Source organism: Mesocricetus auratus, unplaced genomic scaffold (genome assembly GCF_017639785.1).
Source record: "Mesocricetus auratus isolate SY011 unplaced genomic scaffold, BCM_Maur_2.0 Super-Scaffold_100021, whole genome shotgun sequence".
Taxonomy (NCBI): Eukaryota; Metazoa; Chordata; class Mammalia; order Rodentia; family Cricetidae; genus Mesocricetus; species Mesocricetus auratus.
Genome location: NW_024429202.1, coordinates 31318666 through 31345922, shown reverse-complemented (window position 1 = coordinate 31345922; position 27257 = coordinate 31318666). Strand labels below are relative to the sequence as shown.

Sequence of the window (27257 nt, the reverse complement as noted above, 5' to 3'; positions counted from 1 at the left end):
AAACTGTAAGCCAGCCCCAGTTAGATGTTTTCCTTTATAAGAGTTGGTGTGGTCATGGAGTCTCTTCACGGCAATAAAACTCTAACTAAGACAATCATCTTCATGTCTTTGTAGTTAAATTGTCCATTTTGTCTGGTTGCTGAGAATATAAGTTCTTTATGAGTAGGTTTCAGACATTTGATTACAATATTATTTGTATGGGCCTGTGTATATGAGTTTGTGTGAGGGAACTCTGAGGAACTTTGTAGTACACGTACCTGTGTGTGTGTGTGTGTGTGTGTGTGTGTGGTGTGTACCTGGTGCCTATGCAGGTCAGAGGAGTGTGTCAAAACCCCTAGAACTGGACTTATAGGTTGTTCTGAGTACCATGTAAACACTAGGAATTGAACCCAGTCTTATTCAAGTGCTCCTAACTACAGAGTCATCTCTCCAGGTCCTGGGCTCATATGTTAAAAAAAAAGATATGGGGCTGGGGGGATACTTCTTCATCTATATGTTCCCCCTTTTCCTCCTCCTCTTCATCTTTGGGACTGCATTTGCATGTTCTAGACTGCCTGCAGTGTCTCAGCAGTCACTATCTGTTTCTAGAAGTCTTGTCTCCCTTTCTGGTATTCGAGACAGGTTTCTATGTCTTCCTTGAGTCATGTATATTTTCTTCTTCAGTGTTTGATCTGCTATGGGCTCATCTACCTGTTGATAGAGGAACAGACTATGCAAATTTACAGAGACGGGCACAGACAAGGAGAATTTGGGGACCTCAGGGATCCATGCGACCTCACTATGCTGTTGGGGAGGGTCCTTCTGAGCTGCTCTGTGGAGACTCACAGAAAATGGAGTGGGAATGTGAACTCTCTCCAGAGACCAAATGCTTTCCCAAGCCCCTCCCCCTTTTAGGAGGTATGTTCTCACCAGGTATACCAGACTGACCTCAACCTTGGGACACTCCATCAGTCTCCTAAACTCTCGGATTGCAACCTTACACCACCACAGCCAACTGTTCTTTGTTGTAGCACACGGGCAATAGCTACCTTCCCATCCCTCTCAGAGGCAGCTTCCCTCTCTCCCTAAGTGGAAATATCCCTTGGTCCAAATGATCCAGCAGTTGGCAGTCCACTTGTATCTTAGAGCTGTAGAGCTAGTCTGCCCTGAAAGATGAAGAAATATGAGCTATGTGAGGGAAAATAGGAAATTGTTTCTTACCAAGTCTGTTGTGCCAGGTCCTGTCCTTGGGATTTGAATGAGCTAAGTTCTGATCAGTTCTATTGTAACAGCCCCCAGACCTTAGCACAACTGATGCCTTGTTAGAGGCACCATTCTGGCCTTAAAATCTAGCACATGGGTTTCAACACCTCCCAAAATGGGAACAAATATCTAATCTATCAGAGATCTGGTCTATAGTTCCAGAAAGCCCGTAAATGAACTAATTTTGCTTTTTAGCCTCTGTAGTTCTGATTCTTGATAACTGAAGTGTGGCAACCAGGATGTGGGTTTTGTGCATGGCAAGTAAAGGTCTGTAAGGCTCAGGGCTGCATGATTTGGGCAAGTCCCCCAGCTGGCAATAAAGACTTTCTTGATGACTTTAAGAGTGTCTGTGTCTGTGTGGTGGTCTCTGGTGGGCTTACCTGGCAACACTCTCAGTACGGGTTACAAAACCAAGTCCAACTTCATCCAGGGCAAGGCAAAATCAGTGTTTTCATTCAATGTACAAATCATCTGAAAGTCTCTCTCATTCATCATTTGCTATTTTCTTGCAAGAAAATGCTAACACAATGGGGCCAACGGCCTTCCAAAGAAAGTTCTTTGCTGCTATTCTGAGAGTTTTCAGCAACTATATTAAGAGAACTTATACAAGGAAAGACCTAGCTCCATCCATGAAGTACATTGTTAAAAATATGACAAAACCCAAAACCTCTTTATCTCTAACCTCCCAACCCTGCAGCAAACCAATCAGGACAAACCAATTCAGCCTGGTCTTCATTAGCTCCTTAAATCTACCACTTAGAAGTATAACCAGAGTATGTCTTCCTTTGGTAGTCAGTATTTTCAAGGAAATGACTTGTGAAAATATTTTCTTCCTCAAACATCATTTCAGTTGATATGGGGTGAGTAAAATACATATTGAATAAGTTCATTTGGATGAGTAATTTCATGAATGAACTGTTTTAACACATTGGACAACAAAGTAGAAAACTAATTTTTTATCATCATTTGGGAAGAATAAATAACCTAATAAATTGACACCTTGGTTGTCAGTCTGACTACATGTAGGACCAACTAAAACCCAAGCAGCTCACCTGGGAAGGATTTTTCTTCACTGGATCATTTGAAATGAGAAGACTCACTCCAAATCTGAGCCACACTTTCTGGTGGCAGAGGCCAGGAAGAAGGAAGCTTTTGCCTTTTACCTGCTCGTCCTCACTCTCACTGGCAAGTTCATCCATCTATCCTGATGCTGAGGCACTCCTTCACTGGTATTAGAGCCTACCTCTTCAGGATTCCAATGTAGACTGAAGACCAGCAGCTCCTAGGAATCCTCTGGGACTCCAGCGCCAGACTAAGACTGCTGAGACAGCCAGTCTCACAGATCCAGCCACTACCACATTCTTGACATTTACATCAGGAAACAGTCATTTTTGTAATACCCAGGACACATCTCGAGGCCACACTAATAAATCGCCCTTATCTATTTTATATTATACATATACTAATACTATCAGTTGTGCTCCTTTAGAGAACCCTGACTAACACAATAACTGGAGAGATTAAATGACCAGGTGGTAGGACACAACCTAACAAAATCTGTCAGGTAGGGTAGTAATTAAGGAGAAGGAGAGCCGGGCTCCTGCCCTGCCAAGGATGGACTAAAGGGGCTCCTCAAAGCATTTAATATTCTAAGTCATAGAGTCTCCTTTTTATATGATTGTAGTAGCTTGTCAGTATCAAATGTCCAGAAATATCCAATGGTACTTTGCATACTGCAAGTCCCTGTTGTTTTAGTTGAAAATTGGGTTTTCAAGAAAGTAAAGCTTTTGAGGACTGCCCCATGAGAGGAAATCTGAGAAGGGTTTAAATTCTCCAGCAGGTATGTCCCACCTTTGATGTTGTCCTGTGATGCTGTTATCTACAAAATTCAACCGAATGCTGCACAGTCCAGGTAAAAGGAAAATTGTAGGGTTAAAAACAAAACCTCATCATGTTTACAGCAGGTTCACAATTTGAGGTTGGGCTTCATGTGTTTCACAGGTCACAGGTTGGACACACCTAAAAGACAAGTTGGATCTGGCATGGTGGCAGAAGGATCACACAAGCTAAGACTAGCCTGAACTACATAGCAAAACCCTGTGTCATAAAACAACCAAAACAACAAACCCAAACAAATGTGCAAAAATAAGAAAAAGAAAAAGATGGATTTGGGAGAAATGGCAGGAGGAAGAAGCCTACTCCCTAAGAGCCAGAGGACAGTGTGACCCAGGAACTGCACCCCACAGGGAGCTAGCCATCTCTCCCATGAGCATGCTTCCAAGCCTCCATCAGGACCACTCTGGTGAGAGAGGTGAAGAATTAGACTTAAAAGAGCATGGTATCTGGGTTATTCCTGCTGGAGACAAAAGTGATCTGAGATGAGTTTAGGGATGAAAGATGAATCTGTAAGTCATGGTCCCAGCACTGTGTGTCCTTGAAACACGGCCTCACAAAAGCTTTCCAGTTTGATAAAGTTGAAATCAGCAGCCTTTCCTCTTATTGATTATGAGTTTTGCCGTCATGTCTGAGAACTCCAGTTTTAAGTTGGGAAGGTTTGGGGTTGTTGTCCTCTTATGTTTTGTATAGTCTAAGTTAACTTTCATTCTTATTCAAGGTACATGGTGAAATGGGGGTTCTATGTATTCATTTTTTGCACTGTGGTAGAAATTACTTATATTTGTGTTCATCTATACATTTTGTTCTGTTTGGTGGTCCCTGCATCTCTATTTGCCAGCACAGCACCATCTTAGCTGTTGTACCTTCACAGCCTTAAGATTGTGGCATTCTCTTGAAGTCAGTTTGGCTAATGTAGCCTTTTTCATATGGATTTAAAAGTCACTTTATCAACTATAGACACAGAAATCTATTGGAATTTTAACTAAAGTCCCACCAAAACAGAGTATCAACTTAGGGAGATTTGCTTTCTTTCTTAGTTGAGTTTGTATATCTATGAACATAGTATATCTTGTCATGCTTTTATGTCTGTTTTTACTTCTTCCATCAGAATCTGAGTTTTCAGTACATGAATTCCATTTGTTTTTTTAAAATATACCTACTTACCTGCTTCTGAGGGGAGATCTTACATGCATTATTTTTGTTTGTCTTCAGTATTTCTTGTTAGCATTCAGAAATATTAATTTTGTATATTGATATTACATCCTGAAACATGACTAAACTCAGTGTTATGTATCTCATCAAACTTTATGTACTGAAGCCCTGGCCCCTGCTGAAACTCTGTTTGTAAATACGGATGCTAAGGTGGAGACTAAGGTAAAATGAGGTCTTTATGTTAGATGCTAACCCAATAGGTGTCCTAGTTAGAAGAGGAGAAGCAGCAGAAGTGCACACAAGGAAAGAGAAGGTCATGAGGGGACACAGTGGAAGGTAGCCATTTGTGAGCCAAGGGGAGACCTCTCACCCCAAACCAACTTTTCCAGCACCTTGCCCTTAGACTTGAAATTTCCAGATTGTGACAAAATACATTGCTGTTGTATAAGTCACCCACTCTGTGTCATTTTGTTGTGCTAACCCCAAGTTTGTTAGTACTTTACTCACTTCTAAGCAGTTTGAGTGGCTTTCTTGGGATTTCCTGTGTAGACAATGTCATCTGCATGTGGGGGGAGTTTTATGCTTTCCTTTCCAAGTTCTGGGGGTTTTCCTTTTGTGCTTTTTGAAGATGCTGGGATTGTGAGTAGTACATTGAATACTGCAGTGAGGGACAATGTCTTTGGTACTGGATCTTATTCCGGGTCTTGAAGGCAAACAATCAGGATCTACCCATTAAGTATATTATCAGCTACGGGCATTTTTTGTTGCTGCTCTACCACAGACTCAAGTGATCGTTTCTATTCCTAAGTTGCTGGGAGCGTTCATCATGGATTGATGTTAGACTTTATCAAAATGGTCTTCCATGACAATAATGTATGTGTGTGTGTGTACATAATTTATTAGCTTCCTAATACAGTGAAAAATTTCGAGCAAATTATTGAATGATGAACAAAACGTGTACATGTAGAGTTCATCCTATCAGTCATGGTATGTAATTCCTTTTACACATTTCTGATTAAATTTGCTAATATTGTATTGTGTTTATATCTAAGTTCACAAAGATATTAGTCTGTGGATTAACTTATTGATATTGTCTTTATCTTGTTTTGTTAGTAAGATAAAATCCAACTTAGAAATTTAGCTGAGACTGGTTTCTCTCTCTATTTTTTTTTGTAAGATATCAGTTATACTTTGTTTTATTTCCTATGTGCTCTGCCCTTATAAGAACACACACACCCTGCCTTGTCCTGCAGATTTTGGACTTACAAGGCCACACAATCATGCCCTTGCTTAACTCTCTTGATATAGAATAGACAGACCCAAGATTGATAGACAATTACATACATACATACATACATGATAGATAATATAAACACCACATACACATGTGCATATATATATAGATAGACAGATAGTGGTAGATAATATATAGAACTATTATGAAGAGATATAATAATGTAATATATTCTCACCCTACTGTTTTGTCTTGAGAGCCCTGACTATTGCACTGTGTGAGTTTGATACGGATGTCCTTCTGTATATATGTTTCTCTTATTGGTTGATGAGTAAAACACCTTTCGGCCAATGAGGCAGGAAGATAGATTCCCAGCTGGAGGTGTGTTCACACAAACCTTTAAGGCTTAACTTACCTTAAAGGTTACTGAAGGACTCTAGTGGGCATGAGCACGGCAAATGTGGCAACAGGTTTTGCCTTTCACCTTCTCCCCCATTCCTCTACCTGGTTAAACTGCTAGATTATTGCAAAGTTTCTACACCCTGATAAGCCTCATGCCGATGCAGCAATCCAAATCAGACCAATCAAACCAAATTAGCAGAAGCCCACGTTGAATGAATACAGCACTCCCAGATGGCCTTCCAGCCCCCCAGAGAGGAAACAGGAAAGGGAGACAGGAAAAATCACGAGTCTGTTCTCTGAGGGACAGTTTAAATACTCTGTGGGAGTGGTCTTGAGTATCTCTGAGGGAGGGGGCATCATTTGGCAGGCTTTCTGAGATGCTGTAGGGTTTAGAGGAAAATGGGGGAGGGGGCTTGGGTGGAACTTCCACCATAACATTCCAGATTCTTTGGGTATATGGATGCCGGCAACTGGGGCAAAGCTTCCACCACAATAATTATATTCTTAAAAGTATCCACCAAGGTCTGCTCCCTTATTTGTCCAATTGCTCCTTCTGAGGCTGGCTACCAAAGTCCAGCTATCAAAGTATTAAAGTTCAGCAATCAAAAGACCCCTTTTAGCTGCCCCAACTAACCTGCCCAATCAAAACCAAACACCTCATCCTAACACGGAGCGTCCCTCTTTCCCTTGATAAACTGTCGTTTGCCTACAGACTATGTCTGTCTCCTCTCTATCCAGAGGCAGTCCTTTGTCCTTCAGGGCAAATATTCCTTCTCCTTCCCCTCCATTCCTTTTCCCTTCTCCTCAACTCTTCTATCTCCTGTCTTTGTCTCTTATTCCCTGCCTTTGTCCTTCTAGGGCTAAGAACTCTGTATTGGTGTGTCTTGAACCTTCTGTGGGCAAAGGCAGTTGCCTACAATGAAGTTCAAGGTTCTTTCTGTCTACCAAAACAGAATTGAGGGTCACAGAACAGGTAAATGTCTGGAAACTAAAAACAAAGCATGGTGAGATCCATTTTCTAATCACAGCCTCCGCCTGAGGGAATTTTTCCTCACTGACCCTTGATGACAAGTTCATTCTAAAAGTTACCAACTCTGCACCACCCAGGATGATGCTAATATCTGCCAACATTCCTAAACAAAACTCAACATGGATGACTTTCCTAGTTGATTTGAAGACTTGGGAGTATCACCCAAGCATTCCCTCTGGTCCCTAAGGCTCTCAACAGCTGCTTGATAGCCCGAGTCTCTGGCTGTGTTGGAAAGAAAATGAACTCTGTGGGATCAGGTTTTCACATTCAATTACAGTTGAAATTAGGAACAGGAAGGAAGTTAGATATATTGAGCATCAACAATGAGCCAGGCACTATTCTAGGTTTTAAGAATATGGAACCTAAATTTGAATTTGAAACTGGATGCAAAGTTGCATAAAAATAGGACAGTGAAGATAACTGGTATAAGGATTACAGATGTTTCTGGAGACGCTAAAGTCTCCACTGGGGTCTGGCGCAGATGTGGCAGTGGGGGAGGCTGCCCTTTACACGTCTCTTGTTTTTGTCGCTGAAGCACCAAGAGGGCTGCTGTCCAGAAAAGTCCAGACAAAGGCCTCTGGTCTGTTTTTAGACATGAAGACATTTGCTAAACTGCTCTGAGAAACATTCCCTGCTGTGGAAACAGAGGGGCTGTTGATAGATTTCTGGGGAGGGATTATTGTATTATTCTCTTTGCTTGTTCTACTCAGTAAAACATTCGGGTTTCTTTTTAAGACACATGTAGGATCATTCTTGTTGCAGGCTATGCATATGTATCTGTTTAATTTTAACTCCAGCTCTCCACCAAAAGGCAAGTTCATTTACTCAGAGCCTAGACAGAAGGCTTTCCCAGTCCTGACACCTTGCTTATTTGCTACTTAAAGTCTTTTGGAAGAAAAGAACAGATTTTTGCATTTTGTTCCCTTTCCTATTTCTGGAAAAAAATTAAATCCTAATTTTTAAATCCAACTGTCCTAATTGGAAGAGGTTCTTGATCTATTTCATTGTAGTCTGTTTATTGGTAATTGTCCAGTGCTCTTGGCCTCTGCCCCATAGAGGATGCTCTCCAACAGTGTTCTGAGTCTGTTTCAGAGTGGTTTGGAGGCCCACTGTAGCCTAGGAATCTCCATTGCGCCCCAGGTGACACACAGGGGCTTGCTTTTTTGGCTCCCCCTGGCTGTTCTGTATTGACATAGTTCACATAGCTTGTGTCTGTCCACACAGAGCTGCCTAGCTCCTCCCTGCTGTCTCTGTCATCTGTGTGTGGTTATAAGAATAGGAATTTGTGGCAGTGAAGTCTAACTCAACGAGGAACTAGGTAGGGCATGAGCCCAGGCCATCTGCAGCCTGCCCTGCCCCAGAACATGCTGGACTGAGTACTTGCAAGGTAAGAAGGTACCTGTGCTGTTTACTTTAGTGACACTGTGACTATCTGTAGAAATAACTTTAGAGTGGATTTCTTTGTGTTCCTGAAAGGTTTAGCCATGATTACCATTGTGCCTTAGGGAAGGCATGGCTAAGCAAGTAAGTTCATGGTGATAGAAGTGTGTGTGGTAAGATGTTTACATGAAGATGGACCAGGGATCAAGGAACCGGCAGGGATAACAGACTCCAAGAACACGTTTCCAATGACTAGATCCCATCTCTGCTAGTATCTAAAATCTCCCAAAATACTGCCACCAGCTGGAGACCAAGCATTGAAACCATAAGCTAGTGTAGGACATTTCAGATTCCAGCCATAATTAGGCCGTTAAAGGCAGAGAGCTCCAACTGGGGAGAAGCTTGAGTTGCAGGGCATAGTTAAAAAGCAGTGATTCTCCACCACACAACATGGTGATGTAGTTTAGAGACGGAGAAGTCACTGAGATGACTAGAAGCCAGAGAGTGCTAGGGAAAAGCTTCAGACAAGATACACTGGATGGAACTCATTTATGCAGAGAGGAGTCATGTAACATGCAGCATTCAGAACCAAGAGAGGTTCAGAGAGTTTGGTCAGTAGGCCAGTCAAAGTGAGAGACTAGTTGATGGGTTTTTGTTTTTGTTTTTTTTGGGGGGGGGTTTCAAGACAGTTTCTCTGTGTATCATCCCTGGCTTTCCTAGAACTTGCTTTGTAGACCAGGCTGGCCTTGAACTCAGATCTGCCTGACTCTGCCTCCTGAGGGATGAAATTAAAGACATGCAGCACCACACCCAGCTAGTTGATGGTTTTTGATTGGTAAGGTCTCCAGTTTCCTTCTATTGCTCATATTGAACGTTGTCATTATTTTAATATAGGAACTTAAAAGCATGGAGGTACACCAGCCTGAGAGCCTGGAGGAAGTGTTTGGAGCCTTAATCTAAGATAACAAAGAAGAGTCTAGGGGAGATCAAGAGCAGAGGTGGCACACTACTGGGTGTGCTCTGTTTGTTTTACTGTGTATGTGTGTTCGCATGCGCGTGTGTGCGTGAGGGAGAGAGAGAGACTTGCGTTTTTAGATGACTTGTAAGTTCTTTGCTATAGCTCACCGGCTGTCCTCACCGGCTGCTTCCTTACTGCTCACGGCCATATTACTAGCTGAGACAGTGAGGAGGGACAGACAGAGGTGGGGAGGAAGACCACAGCTCCTTCATGCTTTGACTATACCCTACCAAAGCCTGGAGGGGAAGAGCTGCGGCCCAGCTGCCCATGATCATCAGACTTGGAAATGAGCATGGAGGTGGTGCTTCTTTCTCCTCATAGAATCACCTGAGGAGTGTAATTTGCATTAAAACACAGAGACATGTATCATCTGTGTTCTCCTAAACATGTGCAAGAGGTGCATGGAACAGAAATTTCACAGGAAGAGGCTCAGAAGTGAGCCCAGACGCAGCCAACATTCTAGGGGACAGAAGTGCCCTAGGGGTGCTGCTCTGTCCCTTTTTGTACTAGTCACTGGTTGGGGAAGGACTTATGAAGGTTGTGGGTCTAGCAGAAGTCTCTCTCTCTCTCTCTCTCTCTCTCTCTCTCTCTCTCTCGATTTTGGTTTTTCTATAGACCAGGTTGGCCTCAAACTCACAGAAATCCACCTGCCTCTGCCTTCCGAGTGCTGGGATTAAAGGCAAGAGCCACTACTGCCTGCCTTAGGAGAAGACTCTTGCATGTCTGTTTGACTCAGAGAGGTTGCTACGACAGAGTTCTGTAAAGAACACACAGTTTTCTGAGGAAAACATTGGTTCCTTGGAAACAGAAAGAGGTCCTTAGGGATTAAAAATTCCCATGGGATATTCTTATCTGGATAGAACCGGTTTGAGCCATGTGTCCTATGAGTAAGTTAAAAGACTGTGTAGCCTTAAGACCAACATGCTCTAAAATAAAACCCAGTCAGTCACACCAGCAGAGGGACACACACCAGGGAAACATGCATGTTCCACCTTGGGTGGATAAGAAAATAAAGCATCTTGACACGCTAGCTTGATGTATGTAGGGAGACTAGACAATACAACTCAGAGATGAAAATGAAAGACAACGAGGTAAGGGCAGGTGACGAGAGAGGGCTGGCAGACTTGGGAGAGAAGCAGCTGCATGGAAGGGCAGCAGGGTGAGTGCAGAAGGCCCTCTGGGGAAGCAGAGTATCAGAGCAGGATGGGGATGGGTGCAGATGGGTAAGGAATCCACAGAGACATCAAGGAGGCAAAGGAACACTGGAGTTCTCTGGGAAGCCAAAACAATAGACTGTGGCACATGTTCTAGAAGAGAATTCAGAAATATTCCCAGAAATTAAGCAAGACTTGAGTCTACTTATTGGATGTGCATGCACCATTTACCAGGAAGCTTTGTCTTAGCATGGCTTCCACAGGAGATGGAGTCCATTTAAGTTGTTGGACCTGTAGGGTGCATCATTTGGACAGTTTAGCACAACACATTAAGTCATGAACAAGGAGAACAAAACTCGGGGTGAACTCAGATTTCATCAAAACAGCATTCACCAAGAGAAGAGGACAGAGAAACATTTAGAAGATATTTAAGGAAAGTGCAAAGCAAGAATTTTATATCATCCAAGCTGTTCCACAATTATAAAGGCTATGGAAAAACACTGTGAACACACACGGTCTGCAAGGGAGAAACACTTTGAACATACAAAGCTTGGAAAGCATAGTTCTGAACCCTCCAGAAGGAACAGCCAGAAGATGAACTTTGACCAACCAGTAAGTAACTTGTGGAAACATTAGCCAAGAGTCCAACTATTAAAAAAAACAAAACAATTGACTAGATTTAGGCTCAGAGCTAATGTAAATTGATGAGTAGAATACATGATAGAATATAAATGTCTTGTGTCCTGAAAAGGTAGAAACAATGTGACAAAACTTTGGACAAGAGAGGCAAAGATGGCAAGAACTGTAGTATTTTGTCCTTGATGAAAATCAAGGACATCAACGATCTTTTAAAGCTGAAGAATCAAATATCAGAGATGTGTGGGTCCATTTTCTGTTACTACAACACAATACTTGAGGCTGATTAAACTCTGGAGGTTCAAGGACATTGTGTGTCAATCAGTGCAGCTCTGGTGAAGAGCTCATGGTGGGTGGCATGTGTGACCATATGCATGCGAAGAGGAGGTCACATCAAGACTTGTCCAACCTTGTGACCTCCCACTGGGAATTTCATCATTTGGAGGTACTGGAGGAACTCATATCACCACCCTGAGAACCAAACTTCTGGCACCTGAACCATTGGAGGACAGCCCACATGTAAATCACAGCAGCATGTTAGTAATTGAAACTCAAAGCAAAATATATACATATATATGTGCATATATATTTATATAATGGCATAATTAACCAGAGCAGAGGTAGAAGAAGGAGAAGGAATATTGTTTTTATGCTAAAGATCAGAACTTAATTCCTTTCTTTTGAGGTCTGTCTTCCTACTCTTTCTTCTTTTCTTTTCTTTTCTTTTCTTTTCTTGTCTCACTTGATTTGGTACAGTATGTTGAAAGATTTTTAAATGATTGTACAGAGAGCAAAATCATGGAACAGGTCTTAGATGTACTCATCTACCATATCAAGGAATATAAACTGATATACCTATGAGGACAAATAAATTTTCAGGCTGTACCATAAATTAACATTTGATTTAAATGGTTTAAAAGAGGTACACCAAAAAAATGAGTGAACCACAAAGGATGAACTTGAAAAGAATAGACAGGCAATCACGGAGCAAGCCAGTATTGTCAGTCAACTTGAGAATAATAATTAAAAAAAAGAAAAAACATATGACAGAGAAGGGATTGTTGCAATGTTAAAGGATACTTGCATATCAACACTGTCAGTAAATAGATATGCACAAAATCACACAGCAAAAACACTCATAAGGCAAAAGTTACAGGAGCTACATGGAGTCACGGGAATGTGATGGCAGCAGGAAACCTTGCAAATTTATGTCAGATTAAACAATGAAACCAAGTAGACTTAAAGAAAGCTGATTTTGATACACATCAATCTATATCCTGAGAATGGGGAGTTTGCCCTATGTTCAAGCATCTATGGACCATCAGTGAGCACTTAACGTATAATTGCCTATAATGAAAATTTCCACCAATTTATCAAAGTGGAAATAGTTAAGAAAAAAACCCTCTGATCATAATATAATTAAATTAGATGTTGGTAGTGAATCAAGAGACAAAAAAATAGATGTTCCTTCTAACTAAAACTTTTTAAAAAGAAATAAGTCTCTTGGACAACTGTTATATCAAAAAAGATATTATGGAAAACAAGAACTTAAACGCTGTATAGCAGAGGCTGGAGCACTGACTTATGGGTTATAATGGTTTGTTGTGCTTCCAGAGGACTTGAGTTCAGTTCCTAGTACCCACACAGGGGAGCTCACAGGGGCCTATAACTCTACTTGGGATCTGACCCCTTCTTCTGGTTTCTGCAGGTACCTATATACATTCACACAGACATATATACATCAATAAAAAGTATCCTATTTAACAGGTGATTAGCAGGCCCGAAAGTCTATTTTATATGGCATTGATAAGAGGAGATCTCACGTTCTAAAGGGATTATATCAACACAATTCAAGAAATAGTGAAAATCATTTTAAATATCCCCTTGGTTTCTAAGGTCATGATTATTTTAAAAGTGAGTATCAACCATCAAGCTAAATATGTAAACTGATTGTTGAGGCATAATCAATGCAGAAATAACTGCCTATTGTCAACATATGTACTCTGTTGAACTCAGACGTCTGTAGCCACCTGTAAACGTATCACAGAACCAAGACAATGAACACACTTGTCATATCCCCTAAAGTTTCCTTCATGACCTTTTACAATCCCCCCACTTGCCTCACCCAGGCCTGTCCCCTGATTCTGACCTAATCCCTGTCAATGGAGTTTAGTGTGCAGTTACAGAATTCAAAACACATAGAATCATTAAGTGTATATTTTTGGCCTGGTGCCTTTTACTCAGTATCACTATTTCAAGATTCATTGGAAATATTTAGAGATGCGATGGCATGGTGTCTGGGAAGTACCTCAAAATTATCTAGAGGCATACATGGGTAAAACTAAAGATAAACCGGGCGTTGGTGGCACACGCCTTTAATCCCAGCACTCGGGAGGCAGAGGCAGGCGGATCTCTGTGAGTTCGAGGCCGGGCTGGACCGACAGCCTCCAAAACAATACAGAGAAACCCTGTCTCATAAAACCAAAAAACAAAAACAAAACAAAACAAAAAACTAAAGATAAACTATGAAGATGTATTTCTGCCTGCACACACACAACTATGGTTGGCTGTAAAATGATAGTCACTATACTAAAGATAAAATATGGACACAGGAATTATACTATTCTGACAAGTGTTTTGGTTTTTCTAAAAGAAAGGGGATGATGATGATGATTATTATTAGTGCTTGCATGGGTACATGTAGATGCACATAGGGGTATATGTTGAGGCCAGAGGTCAACCTTGTAACCACCTTGTATTTTTGAGACAGGGTCTCTCATTGCACTTGAATTCATTGAATAGGCTAGGCTGGCTGGCCAGCAAGTGTCAGATATCCCCAACCTTCCCAGAGCTGGGGTTATAATGTACACCACAATGCCTGGGTATAGTGGGTGTTAAACCCAGGTCCTCATGCTTGTATGGTCAGCACTTTACCAACAGAGCCACATTCCCAGGCACATATTTAAAAAATAATGTATGCTCACATTGCTTTACTCATGCTGCTTTACATAATACTCATATATGGCTTGTCTTGAATTCTTAACTCTTACTTTTAAAAATAAATTTTCTTCATTTTGTTCTTCCAGGATTTCAGGTCTACTGAAAAGCAGAGCAAATCCTCCACTTGATTTAAGTTTATTTATCTATTTATTTACTTATTTATTGAGTGCTAGCTACAGGGCATCATGGATACTAACTGCCAAGGGAAGAGATTCAAGCTACCTGGATGGCTTTTGTGAAAAAGAATAGCTTGCGGGATCAGCACCTGATGAGGAGCCATGTTTCCTGGTAACTGAGGGACTGATTTGCAAACTTGGCAGTCTCCTTTCCCAGAGCAGGAAGCATGAGGAAGAATGTGGGCCAGAGGGAGTGAAGATAAGTGCTGTCCATGAAATCTGTGATTTAAACACAGTAAACACTAAACTGGGGTGTGTGCATACGTTATTTTCTCATTAAAATAGTATTTAAGTTCACAACCGTAGTACTTTGAATGCACCTGATCTCTTTCTGATAAAATACTATTTGAAGTCACTAAAAGCAAAGAAAACAGAGCAAAAAAATGTGCTCAAGCTTCCTTTAGTGCTAATGAGAAATTTCCTGTCCCAGAGAGCTGGGCAGAGCTTCTTTCACACGAGTGGATCTATGTCTGCCCTAGTTTCCTCCCCGAGAAAAGAGAACACCAAGATTCACTTTTCTAGTTAACGTGCACCAGACCTGGCTGTCCCTACGTGTGGATTTGTAGAATGACTGCTGGTGGAGACTGCTACATTCAAAAGCACTCAAGAAATCTTGCCTTCCAGTGTTCTCTAGAATGCCCTTGGCTTGGCCAAAGCACAAAGGGATGATAGCAGGAAGAAGGCAAGCAGAGGCACAATGGAGGATACCCTCTAAGAATGCTTACTCCTGTGTTGGCCGATGACTCCTGGCCATGGGGCCTGCCCCGGAGTGTGGTTGACATAGTCAGTAACATTCCGTTGGAGAAAAAGCATTTTCCCTTTCCCGGTAGGCATCAGTCTCAAGTAGCTTCTGGAGCCAGCCACCAAGCCACAAGAAGGCCAGATTAGCCACGTGGGAGACCGTGTGAACTGAATGAGAAGGCCGTCCACCCTAGCCTCCCAACCGCCCCACCAATCGCGTGGATGGGGCCATCCAGCAACCTGACCCTAGGGCTATGAGATGCCCCAAACACAACAGAAGAAACTTGTGAGGCCTCCTCAGCCCACTGACTCAAGAGAAATGATAAAGCAAAGGTTTCAGGCAGGTCTTCCGAAAGTGAGAGAGTCTGCATACACGTCATTGTGTATATCTCTGTCTTTGGAAAGTCAGTGTACATTTTCACAGGTAAGCCACTGAGTGGGAAGAAACAAGACTTCTATATAAGATGTTTGCTTTCAGTACCAGGCTAGATTTTTAAAAATCTCTCTTGCTCATGAATTTCCTTGTGTAGGAGCAGCTGTCCAACAGATGGCATAGGCAAGGATGCCCAAAAATGGGGATGCTGGAAAGGCCTTTGCATGAAGGATCTTAGTCTGGGCTGAGATGACGGCCTGTGGCTTCTTAGGATGACAGAACCCCATTAGAGTCAAGCATTTTCTACAGAGTCCACTCCCCAGGCCCTGCTGAGGATGCGAGCAGCACTGAAGGGAGGAAAAGTCCAGGCCTGAGTGAGAAGAGTTCTTGGTCCTGCAGTGAGCCCACCGTGGGTCTAGGACATGTTGGCCCTCAGATGCCAGGTGAGGGAGCAGAGTTAAAGAGGAGATGAAGGGGGCTTCGTTTTAGTGGAGGCTGGGAATGCTTCACCATGTGGGCCTGGGCAGCAGCATATGTATAATCCCAGCAGGGCCCCAGCCACAGAAGGGAAAGCCAGAGAGAATGGAAGGATTCCATGGGAGCGCTGGCCTTCTGTGTTTTGCAATCGTTTCCTGTGTATATATTCTTCTCCTGACTGAGTGAACTTGTTCTATCTCACCGCAGTGGGTGCAAACAGACCCCACCCACCATTTCCTGGGTGTGGGTGCTGTGGGCAGACACCAGAGGGATTTTTTAAAAGAAGCTGTGCTATTTAGGGTGTTAGGATACGCTATCATGCCAAGGCAGCAATATGTCTGCCCATGAGAACTTCCCACCATCCAGCAGAGGGATGCCATTTCCAGGGCTCACATTGAGTCAATACGACTTTCTGGCACATTCCTTCTGTGAAGTCACTCTGTGATCTCCCTCCCAGTGAATCCCCATCTCAGGGCTGTGACACGCAGACCCCACTCCTGATAGCTTTGGAGTTAGGTTAATGCCCAAAGTGGGCAGGGTGGGCATGGTGATGTCCCATCTGTAGGCAAGTGAAACATTTTCCAAGAAGCTTCTAGATCTGCTCTATTCCTCTGGATCGTGAGTTGAAATAGAAAACCCAGGAAGTAGGGCTTGGTGGCTGAGCAGGACAGCTCTGAGCAGCACAGATCCCATGTGCTCATGAGGAAAGAGAGAGGTCGGTCATTCAGACAATGTGGAAGGCTATTTTAGGGAAAGGAAAGGCAAAACTGGACGTCATCAGACAAGCTAGAATGAACCTGCAATCATTCTCATTCATATATATACTTGAGAACTTGGAAAACTCACAGGCAAAGCCCTGTTTTTAGAGTCTATTATGTGAGGCCAAGGTGGGGCAGAGTAATGTGGAATGTAATGTTCTCCTGACAATGACTACCTGCTAAACAGGGGAGAAGGTAATGAGGGCAAAAATAATCACTGTTTTTTTTTGCCCTCCAAATCCAGGGTACTCGAAACAGAGCCTTCTGGAACATCACCCAAAGGACCCGCCTTTCATTTGAGGACTCCTACCAGATTAACCGTGCAGAGGGACAATGTGGCAGTGTGGCAACCCCCACTCGTTTCCTCCTGGCAGCTTGCTGAAGCCCCGCCCCCCAGGGTTTGATTGAAAGGCTCCAGAGCTCAGTGAGCAGGAGAACACTGCAGTCAGATGCCAGAGTCCAGGTCCAGCTGCAGAGGGTCAGCCCTGCTGACACAGGACCACGAAAGGGAACTGGCTTCATCCTGCACACCCCCAGCCCTAGCAACTCTTTCCAAAAGCCTGAGTTGCCTGGTGGCCAGTGGACCTATAAACTGCAGTCATGAGTTGAAGGACTTTGAGACTTTGGGGATCAGAAGGCACTGGATGTAGGTTTGAGTCCAGATTAAGTGGTAACAAGTGATATGGCCCTGGACCCAGAGTCTAGCTCTTTGTCTAAGAGACTGACCTTAACAATGACTTGTTGTCTGTTTTGTTAAAACCATGCTGGGGTCAGAGACAACCTCTCTCTCTCTCTCTCTCTCTCTCTCTCTCTCTCTCTCACACACACACACACACACATACACACACACCTCCCTCTGATCCTCAGCATAATTTCTCCCTCAACCATGGCCTCTCATCTTCTTTCCTGTACTGCGATACGACACCTAACAAAAGGAAATTAGGGCATAAGGGGCTGATTTGGGCTCACAGTTCAAGGTTAGAGCCCATCAGAGTGTAGAAGTCATCACATCAGGAGCGTGAGGGATCTGGTCACACGGCAGCCATTATTGGGAACAGCATGCATACTCAGCTGACTTCCTTCATTTCATATAGTCTAGGATAGCATCCCTGGGGATGAGTACCACCGATAGTAGACAGGTCTTCCTACTTTGGTTAGCCTAATGAAGGTAATCCCCCCCACGGCCATGGCCAGAAGCCTGTCTCCCAAGTGGTTCTGGATTCTGTGGAACCAACACGAAGCAGCACACGTGGGAAAAGCATGGCTAAACAAAGATGTTATGCAGAGATGAGAAGCTTAGCCTGGGGCTGGGGGAAGACCCCAGTGGGTGGAGACAGGAACAAAGACGCTGTGTGTGTGGGGGGGGGGGGGGTTCAGTCAGGGTTGGCCAGGCTCTTCCAGGCTGGGCAAGGGACACACAGGAACAGGTATCGGTGCAGGCTAGCTGAAACAGGAAGGAACTGACTACTGTCAGGCATAGAGTGAACCTAAAGGGCAGATGAAAATGGCTTATCAGTACTCAAATGCTAACGTAGGATCCTGGCCTTCATCACATTGAAGGTCGTTATCAGAAAGAGCTAGCCTGGGGTTTTTACTAAGTCACACTGTGTGATAGCCCTACCAAGACTTCATAAATGGACTCTAAACGATGTGTTTTACTGTGATTTCATCCTGGCAGTACCAAACCTTCTTTCCTCCAAGTGGCAAGAAGTCCAGACCACACCCAGGTCTACTGAATGAGAATCTCCAGAGGGTAGGACCAATAATCTCTATCGATGCTCTTCTATATAATGAGTAATGATAAGCAAGATTGGCTGTTCCTGTTGCCAGCTGTTTAGAAGCCTGTACTCCTGTTTGGATATCTTCCCCCATTGGATTCATTCTTAGGAAGACTCTATCAAGAGAGGATACAAACTATTTCAGGAAGCAAGAGCGCCCTGTGCAGGGTCACGTGACCCCTGATCTGTATCTAAGCAGCAGCCAAGGTATCAGCTACACTCTTGGGGATGTTCTGATTAGCCAGGCTGATACGGTGCCATCTCTTGGCCAAGCACAGCAGAGACAATCACTTGGAGAGAAGGAGAAGCAAGGACCAGTGAATGGAGACTAGAAAGATCATGCCCACAGCCAATTTGGCCAACTTACTTCGTGGCACTTTGAACACATATGTGCCTCAGGCACTTTCAAACAAGTGCTGAGAGAATACTTTTACAATACCACCAACATCTTACAAGCTATGTCCCTGTCACAGCACCCCCCCCTGCCAGAGGAGGGAAGAACATTCTGGCAAGGCAAATGCCTACTAAGACTCTCCAGCCAGCTTGTGGAGCTGGGAGCTGCTTGTAGGATTCTGATGCCAAAAATCAAGCAGTAACCAGACAGCTACAGCTTGCAGGACTGCCATGGACACAAGGCATCCCTGTTTTCCTAGCCTAGCCTCAGCTTACTGTTTGGTGCTGAAGGTAGCCCTTCCCCCTTGGAGGCATCCAGAAGGATGGTTATCACTCCATGAAGACATTTTAGTGATTTCTGCATGGGACAAACAAGTTTCCACTGGACATTGGACAGTGTGCTGGCCACTCTTGGACAGATCCCCCAGATTTTCTGGCCACGAGGACAATGTTGGACCTTCTCTCAGACTTGAAGGCAGTGCTACAGGCTGGGCTAGACACTACATGATAATTTATAGAGAAAATAAGTTATGTAGAGAATTCCCCCTGCCTCTATTCTTCTTCATTCTCCTGAGAGTTATAATTCTCTAGGACTAGGGAGATGACTCACTCAGTGCTTACCATGTAAGTTTGAAGTCTAGAGTTAAGATCCTAAGCACTCACACAAGTGATGGCAGGCAAGGTGGGACTCATGTAACCCCATCTCTAGGGAGATGGGGATAGAGGTTGCCCAGAGCAAACTGGTGAGCTCTATGTTCAAAAGACAGACCTTGATGCAATATTTAAGACAGAGAGCAACTGAAAAAATTACCCAACTCTACATTGGACCTTCACACCACACAATCATGCATGTGTGCACACATACAAGCAATGCACACATGCATTCTCACAAACAAGCAAACATATTTGTGTGCCAGCACATGTGCACAAGTGCACATGCATGTGCGTGCACACACACACACACACACACACACACAGGGTGGGGATGATAAGACCCAAGGTGACTATATCCTAACCCTCCCAAGAAAGCACACACTGATGGTGTATTATATTTTCGTTGTTATCACTGTCAATATGCACCAGAGTTTGGAAACTTTGTGAAAAGAGGTTTCTTTGGCTCACAGTTCTGGAGACTGAAAGTCCAAGGCAGGGCAACCAAAGCTTAGCTTTCAATGAGGCTGCATCATAACACGGCAGACATATCACGTTAAGGGTATGTACAAGAGGGACAGACCACGTGATGAGACCAGAAGTCAGAGAGACCCAGATGTGTTTGTAACAACTTGGTTTTGAGGACACTCAGGACCAGCATTGATTCCTTCCGAGAGCAGATGCTAGAAACTCCTGTGACCTTATTCCCTCCCACTGGGTCTCATGTCTGAGAGGTTCCACCACCTCAATGCTGCCATCCTGGAGAGCAAGCTTCCAACACAGGAGTCCTTGGGGATGGTTTGACCATCCCCCAATCATGGTAGAATGGTGCCTGGGTTAGAACCTTAGTTCTTGACTTCACCCACCCTGCAGTACGTTTCCCCTTCCCAGCCCTCTGGGTTTCCACCCATCCATCCTGACCAGTCTATTACCTCTAAAGGGTATTCTGTGCTTTCATGATTTTTCATCATTTTGCTGTGCTATCAAGAACTAAACTTTATATAAAGACTCCAAACACTACTTTCAAATCATTTTGCAGGCTTTCACTTTTTATATTATACCTAGCATGCCTGTCTCTCTATGAATAAACAAATCACTCTCTGAGCAGGAAGAGAGAATGAGTTTCCTTTGTTGTGGTGGTAGCTCTTGCTGGCAGCGCCGTGACTTGTAACATGAATACATTCCCACCTTCCTTCTGACAGCAGTGAGATGCAAACCACACCCTTCTCCACACAGATGCAGAATAGGAATGCACTCCTGAAAAGGCTCACCTGCAAGCTGTCTGCCTGGCATCTTGGTCCATGGTTTCCAAGGTGATTGACAAGGTACTGCCGGGCTCTTCCCAAAACTGTGACAGAGAGAGACAATGCATAGATGGTTTAGGTGGGCAAGCTGCTGATGAGCGTAGAAGGAAGAGGGATGGTATACCACATATGGCTGGCAAGTGACAAAGAGGACATCCTGTCCCATCATTACATCAGTTTAGGGATGACATTTAATAGCAATATAACATGTATCTACCTTAAGGAAAAGCACAGTATGACTTGAAATTTTTTAATTCATGGTATTTTTCTCCAGAAAATTGGGATGTTCTAATTATTTAGCAGTCTCACTGCTGGTTAACAAACTGCATTGCTGACACCAGCACAAAATGCTCCTACAGCTCCAAACTGCCTATTTGTTTAGGGATAGGAGAGAAGGTGTGTGTGTGTGTGTGTGTGTGTGTGTGTGTGTGTGTGTGTGTGTCCCTGCAGGTGTGTGCATATGTGCATGCAGATGCATGTGTGTATGTCAGAGGACCTTTCTCAATCTTATCTTTTGAACAAATGGGCATCACTGTTCCCTAGGCAGGAGTTCCTGAACAGTGTAAGAGAAAGCTAACAGGGAGGGAGGGAGGGAGGGAGGGAGGGAGGGAGGGAGGGAGGGAGGGAGGGAGAAGGAAAGAAAGAAGGAAGAGACAAACTTATTTTCTCTCTGCTCTTGACTGTAGATAGCATGTTACTAATGGCTTGGGTCCCTGCCTTGACTTTGCTGCAATGATGGACTGCAACCTGAAATTGTAAGCCAAATAAACCCACATCCATGTTGCTATTTGTCAGGGCATTTTTATCAGTGACAGAAGTGAATCTAGGACAATTCCATTTTGGAACTTGGCTTGAGATAAAGTGTACGAAAGTCTCCAGGCCCCTAGGAAGAAATGTGTGGTGGGCAGTTTGAAGTCTGTTTTCCAGGTCTCAGATGTGAGATTAGATATTTTGATCACCTTCCAAGCTGCAAGAAAGAAGAGCAGCCTATTGAGAGAGAACAGCAACACGGTCAGGTGTTTTGTATAAAATTCAGGGAGGGCCATTCCATTTCCAGTTTCCTGGAGGAAAAGAAAATAGCTGGAGAAAGAAGGGAAAAGGTTGGCCCAGGGAGTAAGAGAGGTTGGAGTTACAAGATGTTGTCAACCCCTTCTTGTCTTCCCCAGAAATGCTTTTCCCTATTCAGAAATCTCACAGATGTGCTGTCCCCACCCCTGCTGAAATGTTGAAGCTGAGGCAGCATCAACACGTCTCCCCTTCTTTCGAAGAGGAAATGAGGCTGTCCCATGTCAACAGGGAGGGACATGACAAAAGTAGGCCCAGGCTTGGATAGGGAGCAAATCTGTTAAAACTAATATGAGGAGGCAATGGAACCCATGAAGGGAGTCCAGAGATGGGACAGACATGAGACCAAAAGGCTTGAGATCTGTGGGACACTTTTGTACACAGGCCAATTAGGAAGGGTGTTCAAGATTGAGGTCACGGTCCAAGGGGAATTCGAATAAGGTGGCGGCAGAGACAGAAACCATATCCCACTAGGGAAGTCTGTCCTAGATGTTCTTTAGACATAGTATTTATGTTTTCACCCTGTGTGTGTGTGTGTGTGTGTGTGTACACATGTGTAAGTGGGCACACAGTCTATGGCACACATATACAGGTTGGAGGACAACCTTGTAAAGCCTTTCTTCCTTCCACCACTGTGAGGGCTTCAGGGATTGAACTGAGTTAGCCCTGTGTAGCTAGCGTCTTTACCCACAGAACCATTTCGCTCTCTGTTTTGTACAGCTGGTTTTAATGTCAGCTTGTCACAAGACAGAGTAGGAAACCTCAACGGAAGAACTGTCCCTGTTACCCTGATTGATGTGGAAAGACCCGCCCAGGCTGTGGCAGTACCTGCTGGTAGCAGATAAAAAGTCCAGGAGGAGGAAGGTTGCTCTCTGTTTGCTTGGCCTTCCCTCTTGGAGCTGAGCTGACTTACTTACCTGTTGCTGCTATCACAATCATATTTCCAAGTTTCCACTGTGGACTAGGAATCAATTGCTTTCCAGGAACCTTACATGATTTTTTTTTCACTAGAATGGGGCTGCTGTGAAACCCAGCCTTGAGGACTGAGCAACTGCTGGGTTGTTGCCACCCAGAGAGAGAGAGAGAGAGAGAGAGAGAGAGAGAGAGAGAGAGAGAGAGAGAGAGAGGGAGGGAGAGAGGGAGAGGGGGAGGAAGAGGGAGAGGGAGAGGGAGAGGGAGGGGGAGAGAGAGAGAGAGAGAGAGGAGAGAGAGAGAGAGAGAGGGAGGGAGGGAGGGAGAGAGGGAGGGGGAGGGGGAGGAAGAGGGGAGGGGGAGGAAGAGGGAGAGGAGGGGTGAGGGGGAGAAGGAGGGAGAGGGAGAGGGAGAGGGAGAGGGAGGGAGAGGGAGGGAGAGGGAGGGGGAGGGAGAGGGAGAGGGAGAGAGAGAGAGAGGGAGAGAGAGAGAGAGAGAGGGAGAGGGAGAGAGAGAGAGAGAGAGAGAGAGAGAGAGGGAGAGAGAGAGAGAGAGAGAGAGAGGGAGGGGGAGAGAGAGAGAGAGAGAGAGAGGGAGAGAGAGAGAGAGAGAGAGGGAGAGGGAGAGGGAGAGAGAGAGAGAGAGAGAGAGAGAGAGAGAGAGAGAGAGAGAGAGAGAGCGCTACTCACTGTGGGAATCCTCCAGCTGCTGAGGCACTCTGCCTCAAGGACCAAGCAATCACCTCAGCTCCTAACATGGGATGCACCTGTTCTTTCTGTCCCACTAGAAAAGTGGTTCCCAACTGGTGGGTCGTGACCCCATTGGAAAACCTCCAGCTCCAAAAATATTTTACGTTATGATTCATAACAGTAGCAACATTACGGTTATGAGGTAGCATTGAAAATAATTTTATGATGGGGGGATCACCACAACATGAGGAACTGTATTAAAGGGTCTCAGCATTAGGAAGGTTGAGAACCGCTGCTCTAGAGACCATGACTGAGACACCCACTCTGTCCCAGGTCTTTAATTGGACCTCTGAAGAGATCCATCCCTCTTCCAAGGAGCTGATATGTGGCGACCAATAAAGTGGGCTGGGTGGGGGCAGGTTCTGTGCAACTAGAGTGGCAGAAGGCTCCAGGGTCACAGGAAGACAGGAAATGGTTCCTGGTGAGGTGAGGACAGGCCCAGGGCTGAGCATGATAGCTGAACTAAGGAATGTTGTCAGGAATAGAGGAGCCCAGCACGATAAGGCTGGAGTGCAGAGGGACCAATGAGGGGACAGCTGTGTGCACCAGGCCTTTTCATGTAGGCAACCAACCAACTCCCAAACCATGACATGACACAGAGACTTGTTAGTTTTGAATGCTCAGCTTAGCTTAGGCTCATTTCTGGCTAGCTCTCTCAGATTAACCTGTTTCTCTTTACCTTCTGCCTCTGGGCTTTTTACCTTTTCTTCCTTTCTTGCTGTCTCTGTCTGGCTGGCTGATTGCTTTCTGGCTGTGGTCCCGGTGTGTTCCCCGATCTCTCCTTCCATCTTCTCTTCCTGAGCCTAGATTTCTCCTTCTACTTATTCTCTATGCTCACCAGCCCCGCCTATCCTTCCTCTTGCCTACCTATTGGCCATTCAGCTTTTTATTAGACCAGTCAGGTACGTTAGGCAGGCAAGGTAAAACAGATTTCCATAATTAAACACATGCAATATAAACAAAAGTAACACACCTTTACCCAGTTAAAGTAATATTCTGCAGCATAAACAAATGTAACACATTTTTCCTGGTTAAAATAATATTCTATGACAGCTGTGTACACTGTGAAACAGGAATCTTGGGATCATGGGCCCATCCCCCAGGGAATGTGAGGCAGAGGCTTGGGCACTGTCAGATGCAGGGAACAAAACTGAGTCTTCCGAAGTCTATAGTGTGGCAGGAATTCAGCTTAAAAGTCACCACCCTCTGGCTGAAGAACTGTCCTAATTGTCTTGACTGCTGTGAAAAGACACACATCAGGTGGTCCTTTCTGAGGAGAGGGGTCTGCAAAGACCCTGTATTAGCTGCCAGGCCTGGGCTTGAAGGGAAATAACTGTGGAAATGATGCCTTTCAGGGGAGATCCTAGATGGATATGAAATCCACTGATGAAGTGAATGACAATTATCTGGGGCAAGTTGTAAAAATACCACAGATATCTACCAACATGCAAGTGCCTAGCCCTGGTCATCAACACGCCATCCCATTGCTCTCTTGAATTGGCCAATGCTGGATGGAGCGAGATGTGACGTGGTAGAATTTCAGTTGAAGGTGTTAATTTGTATCTTTTCTTGATGCCCTCTGTTTGGTAACACATTGTTGTCATAATCTCCTTTAATAGTTTAGATGAGATTTTCATTGTCCATTGGAACATACTTGTACTAGTTAATTTAAAATCGTTACCTAGGGCTGTAGAGACGGCTCAGCAGTGAAGAGCATGGGGTGCTCTTGCAGAGGACCCAAGTTTGGTTTCCAGCGTCCAAGTCCAGTGGTGCACACAATTGCCTATAGCTCCAGCTCTAGAGGATCAGTCAACTTCTTCTTGATTTCATGGGTGCCCATACTCACACATGCGCATACCAACATGCAGAACAGACACAGAAACACACACACACAGCACTTTAAAAAATCTTAATAAAAAATTAAAATCTTTATCTATACTTTCATGACTGCTTTTATTCCTTAATGTGGATCATGCCATTCTTTTAACAAACAAATGTTTATTTACTAAAAATATTTTTTAGAGATTAATTTATGGGTATGAGTGCTTTGCCTGTGTGGACCAGTATGTACCACATGCAGGCTTGATGCCCGCAGAGCCCAGAAAAGGATGTCAGATTCTCCCGAACTGAAGCTAACATCCCTATGTGAATGCTTCTAAGCAAACCCAGGTCTTCTAAAGAGTGGCAAGTGCTCTTAAGCAGCCCCATATGGTCCTCTTTCATTCTGTTGAAAATGTGCTATTTTAGGTGATTCATTGTAATGGCTGAACACTGACTCTGCACCCATTCTTTGAGAGCTACATTGTCATTTTTGCTTGTCTCTTTGATCACTTGTCTAGTGACTGAGCTGAACCAACTCTGCGCTATTTATGTCCTATGCACCATTATGCCTCTGTGCTATCTCCTTTATGTCAAGTTGACACAGGCGAGGGCCATTCTGAAAGAGGGAACCTCAACTGAGAAGATGCTCACACCAGATTGGTCTCTAGGCAAGCCTGTGCTGCATCTGCATCCCCTTGATTGATTGATGTGGGAGGGTCCAGCTCACTGTTGGCTGTGCCACCCCTGAGCTGGTGGTCCTTGGTGCTATGAAAACCCAAGTTGATTAGGCAAGCCGTGAAGACAAGCCAGGAGCACACAGCACTTTTCCACGCTTCTGCTGCAGTGCCTTGCCCTCAGTGATGGACTTTTCATGATGGATTTGTGTGTGCTATGTCAGAAACTAAGTGAACACATTTGTGTCCTGTTAAGAGAAGCTTTTTCTTTGAGAGAAGCCTTCCCGCCAGCTTGGTTCCAGAGCCGCATCAGTCCCAAATAAACACACAGGAGGCTATATTAATTATGAAGCTTTTGGCCTTTGCTTGTTTCTTACTGGCTAGCTCTGACTTAAGTAATTACCCCATAATTGTTAATCTAAGTATGTCTCTTACCGGAGAATAGTTCCAGGCTCCTACCCCATGGCGTTACATCTCGAACTCTCTGTGTTTCTCCTTCCCAGAATCCTCCTGGACTCCTAGTCCCACCTATCTAGATTCCTATTGGCCAGCAGTGCTTTATTAACAAATGTACAGGACTTCCCCCATCAGTGTCCACCCACAATGTTCACAAGCTACTTCTGTTTTGTTGGCTGTAGTTTTACCAAATAATCCTGATTTTCCTTGGCAGCTGCTATTAGGAAACCACAGGTTCTTTTATCTAGTCTAAGTTACTATTATTAATTCTCAGAACACAAAATCACACATTTCACATAAGTGTGTGTGTGTGTGTGTAAGACAGAATGGCTACGAAATGATTAAAGAAGAGTCAGAATTTTCTGCATAGGGCAGAGAGCTGATGGTGTTATAAAGAGGGATACTGCAGGTTAGCTGAGATATTCATGACTGTATGATTCTGGAAGTGGGTCCAAGACTACATCTTGATAATTGATAACAACTCCAGTAGGCTGTGATAGATGCTGAAGACCAGAGTAGGCTTAACTGAAGCCTTGTAGATAGCTGGGAGCCATCCTATCCATGTTCCATTAGTGCAAGCACTTTTGGTGAGTTTGGTCACCATCACAGTGTTAGGCATTCTTCTGGATACAGGGTCCATGAGAGGGTGTTCTACATTTTGGTGGTCCGCAGTGCTCAGTAAACTCATATGCTTGGTTTCTATGAGATCATTTCAATACTTACCCATGAGTGCATCCATTCCTGGCCTGCTGTGATACACTTATAGGGAGTTTTGGTTTACTTGC

At 44.2% G+C, this 27257-nt stretch overlaps 1 long non-coding RNA gene across 4 annotated transcripts; it reads right to left on the bottom strand.

Annotated features, from left to right (window-relative positions):
• On the bottom strand, positions 1 to 25322 carry LOC110341886. Of its 4 annotated transcripts, none has more exons than XR_002383890.2 (4): positions 25203 to 25322; positions 20763 to 20839; positions 1029 to 1145; positions 1 to 690 (listed from the first exon to the last, which is right to left on the bottom strand). It is a non-coding gene; the product is annotated as an uncharacterized LOC110341886 (long non-coding RNA). The 4 variants fall into 4 exon arrangements; XR_005870173.1 differs by lacking the exon at positions 25203 to 25322 and adding an exon at positions 24201 to 24366; XR_005870171.1 differs by lacking the exon at positions 25203 to 25322 and adding an exon at positions 24223 to 24366.
• Positions 25323 to 27257: the final 1935 nt, after the last annotated feature.